At 41.0% G+C, this 6068-nt stretch overlaps 1 long non-coding RNA gene across 1 annotated transcript; it reads right to left on the minus strand.

The window, feature by feature from the left end:
• Window positions 1-1962: 1962 nt before the first annotated feature.
• LOC141039980 (uncharacterized) lies at window positions 1963-4293 on the minus strand. The gene is made up of 2 exons (XR_012200918.1): window positions 3535-4293; window positions 1963-3439 (listed from the first exon to the last, which is right to left on the minus strand). It is a non-coding gene; the product is annotated as an uncharacterized lncRNA (long non-coding RNA).
• Between the last annotated feature and the right edge of the window lie 1775 nt (window positions 4294-6068).

Genomic DNA, 6068 nt, shown 5'->3' on the forward strand with positions numbered 1-6068 from the left:
TTTCACTTTGAACTTCTGTCATGTATTTTTGTTCGTAATTTCTCAACCATTCATTGGAGTTACACAAATGATATACCTCTTTTTGAAACCTGTTGAAAAGATGCAACTTTATCTAATACAGTTAAAATTTTGTTTTGAACAACATACACAAATTTTTTAACCGTTTATTTTGAAGTAGAGCATACGATATACCATTGGAAAGTTGTTGAACAGAGAAACTTTTTCAGATAGATCATTTTATTTCAATTTCATAATTGATTAATAGAATTAGTTTAAAACATCAAAAACATCATTTTTTGTGTGTGTTTTGAACATGCAAATACACGGCGAACCTCTTTCACAAGAATTTTTGAACTTTCTCCGTCCGAGGACTTGAATTTCTAGTAACAAATTTTTCTGGACTTTGCCTTTTTATTTTATTTTTCTCATATAAAACACACACCATGTAGTACGTGAACTTCTGGTTGTTATAACTTTTGAACCGCTCTCTGCTTTTTTTTGTCCTAACTCCTAAAACATTCATCAAAATTGAGCATGTAAATCCTCGGTTTTTATAATCTCGGAACTTCTCTACTTTTTTAATTTGAACTTCTTAGTTTTATTCTTTGAAAATAAATTTTTTTTATGTAAACATCGTAAAACTTTTTTTAAATTGAACTTCATACTCTAATTTTGCATAGAAACTGGAAAATCTGAGTTTTTATATACATTAAACTACTCCATTTTTTTAACTTGAAATTCTTGATTTTCTTTTTAAAATTGAATTGCTCCAAAATAAATCTTAAAATGCCAAAAACGACGCTACCCTTTAGCAATGAAAATTTTGAATTTTTATAGACATCAAACCGCTCTATTTTTTCAATTTTTGAACCTCTTTGTGTATTTCTAGAAATTAAAAAAATTGGAGTTTTTAGTAAATGTCGAACTTCTTAATTATTTCAGATCGAACTTCCTGGTTTATTCGTTAGTAACGGGAAAAATTCGAGTTTTTGCAATAAATTTCAAACTGCTCCATTTTTTTAAATTGAACTTCTAGGTTTATTATTTAATAACGACGAAAATTTGAGTTCTTCGTATACATTTGAACTATTCTATCTTTTAAAATTGAACTTCTTGGTTTTTTCAATTTGGACTTCTTGGTGTTATTCATTTGTAACGGAAAAAAAATCATAGTTTTATAATAAACATCGTACACCTTCTTTGTTATTTCGAACTGAACTTCTTGGTTTATTCGTTAGTAACGGGAAAAATTTGAATTTTTGTAATGCTCCATTTTTTGTAATTGAACTTCTTGGTTTATTATTTAGTAATAAGGAAAATCTTGGTTTTTCATATACATTGAACTACTCCATTTCTCAAAATTGAACTGTTTGGTTTTTTTTCAATTCGGGCTTCTTGGTGTTATTCATTTGTAACATAACATGATGAAAATAGTTTTTTATGAATTTTTAAAATCCCTTTTTATAATATTCTAAAAACTGAGTTTTGGAATATACAATGGACCGCTATGTTATTTTAATTTGAACTTCGAAGTTGCTTTATTATTTAATTATGTCACTTCGACAATGATGGCGGAACTTGCTGTTGCCGGATCCGGTGGTTGCCGTGATCTTGCTCCATCCACCCTCTCCTACACGAGTGCGAAGCAGGGTGGAAGTGGGTCGCAAATTACTAGGATTTAGCATACAATCTTTTTATTCTTCAAAATACTTGGGAAATTGTACATAAAGTTTTAGATACCAGCAAATCTTTTGAGTTTTTCCTCTAAAATCTCTGGTACTTTTTGCACATCGATTTCGTTTTATTGATTTTCTTTTTTTCAAACTTCACGTTTTCTTGAAAATGAAGTATTGTATTTTTATTCCTGAACTTTTTGTGTTTCTCTGGTTGAACTTCCTGGATTTTACGCACTTATTTTTTTATTCCGTGAATTTTATGTTTTTTCCTACCTGAACTTATAGGTTTCTTTTTTTTCAGCTCCCAAACGGTAATACATGCGAGCAAGTGCTACCTGACACACATACATATGAGTACTACATGCAATGCTTTTTTGGTGAACCCACATGACAGGAATACATATAAAAACTGATCTTTTTTTATATTGCTAATTGAATAGTATATGAAACAAACAAGCATACTCTATGCTTTGTACAGAGAACACACTAGCGACAAGTCAATAAAAACACGCACTAGGAAGTGCGAGAGAAAGAAAGAAATCGCCCCCCCCACACACACACCTCTCTCTCTCTCTCTCTCTCTCTTCTCATTTTCTTTAACCACGGACACCAGCATCAACTAAGAAGGTGGGAATGCTATTTATGCATCTCATATTCTTTTTTTAGTTCAACGCGCATCTCATATTCGATGATGCAATCGCTTTGAGGGGTCGATGGCACGGAACCAAAAACATTTAGGAGTTAACAAAAAGAAAATGTTCACAATATTAACTAAGGGAACGCTTTTTTTAGTTTGAACTTCTCAGTTATTTTAATATCAACTTCTTAGTGCGGATCCATGTCGGCGACACGCGGTTGGCCAGATTCTTGGAGGAGTAGGGGCTCCGACCGATTTAGCTGACAACAACTGCACCACCGGCATTTTTCTTCTACAAACGTCCAGCGTTCTCATATTACTTGAACCTCTAAAATCATACTTATTGAACTTCATGTGGTTTTTGCAAAGAACTCACTAGCATTTTTTGTTTTGTTGAATTTGGTTTTGCTTTCTAAGGCTTTTTTAAACATACGAACTTTACTTGTTTTCAATGAAGAGTTTTTGGATTACAACAAGCACCCATGGAGCATGCGCACTTTGCACAACCAATTTTGAATGAAGTGCTATTGTTTTGTGCACTTTTAAAATACATATAACACGGTGCCAAACTGCAGAAAATACCAAATCCAAACTGCTCCCGTACACATTACCAAGCTGAACCTCAAGTACGGCCAAACATCAAGACCAATAGTCAGGAACATTAAGCATTATACCACTACTGAAGCTATACGGCCAACTAGCAATTTGCAAAACAAAACAAAACAAAGGGAACGACCAGGTGCTCCATCAAAGGGAACAATTTTTCCTTTGAACCCACCTCTAATTTGCTGCAAGTCTACAACAATCACAAAACACAACATTTGAACCTACTGTTGTTTTTTCTTCTTCTCCAATATACATTGAACTGCTGAGGTGGCATAGTTGAACGGTTGAGGCGCTGCGGCGCCGGCTGTAGGTGGTGGGCCTCAGTGGCAGCGGCGCGCGCGACGAGGTGCAGGTCGAGACTTCTCCCAGCTATAGGTCGAGACCTCCCCCATCTGCAGATGGAGCCACTCGAAAGCAGCGGCAAGATGATAGATAGGTCTTTCCAAAAACAAAAGTGAGAGAGACATTGTTTGCTCCTTAGGCATTACACCGAACAGCTGTGGAGCGCCATCTTTGGCCACTGAAAAACAAAACCCAACAAAGATCAGGCATGGACACTTCGCTGCAGCACATGGTACATCGGTGTGAAAATTATGAGCTCGTGGATCATTTTACCTGTGGATCTTGAGGGGTTGCTGTAGAGTTGGAATTTCGTCCGTCCGCAGCTATGGCCGGTGAACTTCGTGCGGCGGCGCAGTCGACCTGCAGGAGCATGGCGGGGGAGACCGAAAATGGATCCCTAAATGTGGCATCCAACAAGGCATGGATATATTCAATTAGGACTGCAAACATATAGTAGATGTATTAGCAAACATAACTACTTCCTGAAGCAACGCTCCAAACAGAAGGCAACAAATTAAAGGTGATTCCGTTCTTACTTGCAGGGTCACAGAAATCTTTTGCTGCCGATGTGTTGAATCTTTTGCCAGTTTGGATGTCCAGCTGTTTGACAAGACTTCATATAGATTAGGAGGAAGGTCAGGAGGGAAATGACAGAGGGAGCCGGCTGTAATTGGCGCAGTGGGTCGCAGCGGGGCACGCGACCAACTGCAGGTCGATACCTCCCCCAGCTGCAGGTCGAGGCCGGAGGGATGGGGAGGCGGTGGTTGGTCGTGATACGGGGAGGGCACGCGACCAACGACGACGAAAGGGAATTGCTTTAAGCTACGGGGAGGAAGGATGCGCCACCGGTGAGGATGTAGGCGTCGATGGAGGAGGATGGCGGTGCAATGGATGACCGCGATGAACTGGAGGAGCACTGGGCAGCTGGTCGAAGGTGGAGCTGCCACCGGCTCTGTGGAAGAAGGCCGGAGCGGCGTGTTCAATACCCAGGATCCGGTGGCCCAAGAGGTTGGGTTCGACGCCTAGATCTAGGAGGAGGGAGAGCTGCATCTTGATCTGGCGCTGGATGTGGTGGTCTGCGGCGGTGCAGAGATCTACGGCACGACTGCGGTGCACGGGAGCCAGGGCCGCCGGCGGCGCGGTGGGATCAGGGCGGCGGCGGCGGGTGGGGATCGAGTGTGGATGGATGCCCGGGTCGTGCGGGAGAGGATCGTGAGCATGGCATCGCGCCTATATAGAGCCGACCATGATCAGAATAGTTATTATGATCCTATGATCCTAATAGTGCTACTATATATATATATGATCGGTTTTACGAGAAATTCTATTTATATATATGCATAACGTATACTCCCTTCGTTCCTAAATATAAGTCTTTTTAGAGATTCCAACAAATGACTACATACGGAGCAAAATGAGTGAATCTACACACTAAAATATATCTACATACATCCGTATGTTGTAGTTCATTTGAAATGTTAAAAAGACTTATATTTAGAAACGGAGGGAGTACAATATATAGTATCGTAAAATACCAGCAAATGAAAAAAATTAATTGAAAAACACAAAATTAAAGGAAAAATAAATCATAACACCAACCGGTACTAAAGGTCTCCCAGCCCCCGGTGCGGGCTCGTGCCATGCGGTGGCCCTTTAGTGGCGGTTCGTGTTGAACCGGCGCTAAAGGGCCTCACGAACCGGTGCTAAAACCCAATTTTGCACTAGTGTACATGATCTAATACAGATCATAAGTTCACAACTCGTTGTGAAAACGAAAAGAAATGATAAAATCCATGAAAGGTTTGGATGTCACAAACACACCCCTGCAAAACAATTAGACCATAGAGAACAGTCGAAGTGGATCTCACCCGGGGACGGAGGTGTTGTGAAAAATAACTCAACGGAAGCCTATGGAGAGACGCTGCAGCTGTAGTTTACAGGGATGCGTTGAGCAATTTCTTGGGCTCTTCTGTTGTGGTTATCAATGGAGGGAGGTGCTGTCGTGCAAGAGCAAGGGAGTGGGTTTGGGTGGCAAATTTGACAATTTTGACCTCGGGACGAAATCATTTCACAGAATGAACTGCCCGTGAAACTATTTCACTCCCCTGACCTTTTTGTGCAGCGCCCGGCACGCCGGTGCCACACCCTACTGTGCAGCGCCTAGCGCGGCGGCGTTGCAATCCTGTCCACCGTGGCAGCCCCTGGGCCCGTACCCAGCAGTGCAGCGCCTACGGGCTAGGCGCCACACATGTAATGTGCAGCGCCTAGCGGCTAGGCGCTGCACTGTGACTTATCCAGCCACTTGGCTGGGCCCCCTACCCCCCCCCCCACACCACACACTCTCTCACTCTCTCCCCGAGCTTTGCCCCCTCTCCCACTCTCTCCCCCTCTCAAATCTTCTTCCAAATCTTGCAAATTTGAAGAATTTGTCCGTGGATTTTGAAGTCAAACCCTCCCTCAAGGTAATATTCTCCGATCCCCTTGTTTTGATCCAAGTAAAGTTCTCCCATTGCTCATTTGTCGCTAGTTTGGGGAAACCCTAGTTTTGTTTGGATCTAGAGATTTGCATGGAGATTTGAGATGTTTGTTTGCCAATTTCTATGATTAGGCTTTGTTAGTATGCTAGGGTTATTCTTATGGGTGTTCTCATGTTGGTGCTAGGGTTAGGTTTAGGGCTAGGGTTATGGTTAGGGTTATGGTTAGGGTTAGGGTTAGTATTATTGTTAGGGTTAGGGTTGTTGTTTCATATATATATTAGGGTTTGTATTCCGTGTTAATCCTTGGATTAGTTATCATGGAAGCAATGT

The sequence above is a fragment of the Aegilops tauschii genome, chromosome 1 (assembly GCF_002575655.3).
Source record: "Aegilops tauschii subsp. strangulata cultivar AL8/78 chromosome 1, Aet v6.0, whole genome shotgun sequence".
Classification (NCBI taxonomy): Eukaryota; Viridiplantae; Streptophyta; class Magnoliopsida; order Poales; family Poaceae; genus Aegilops; species Aegilops tauschii.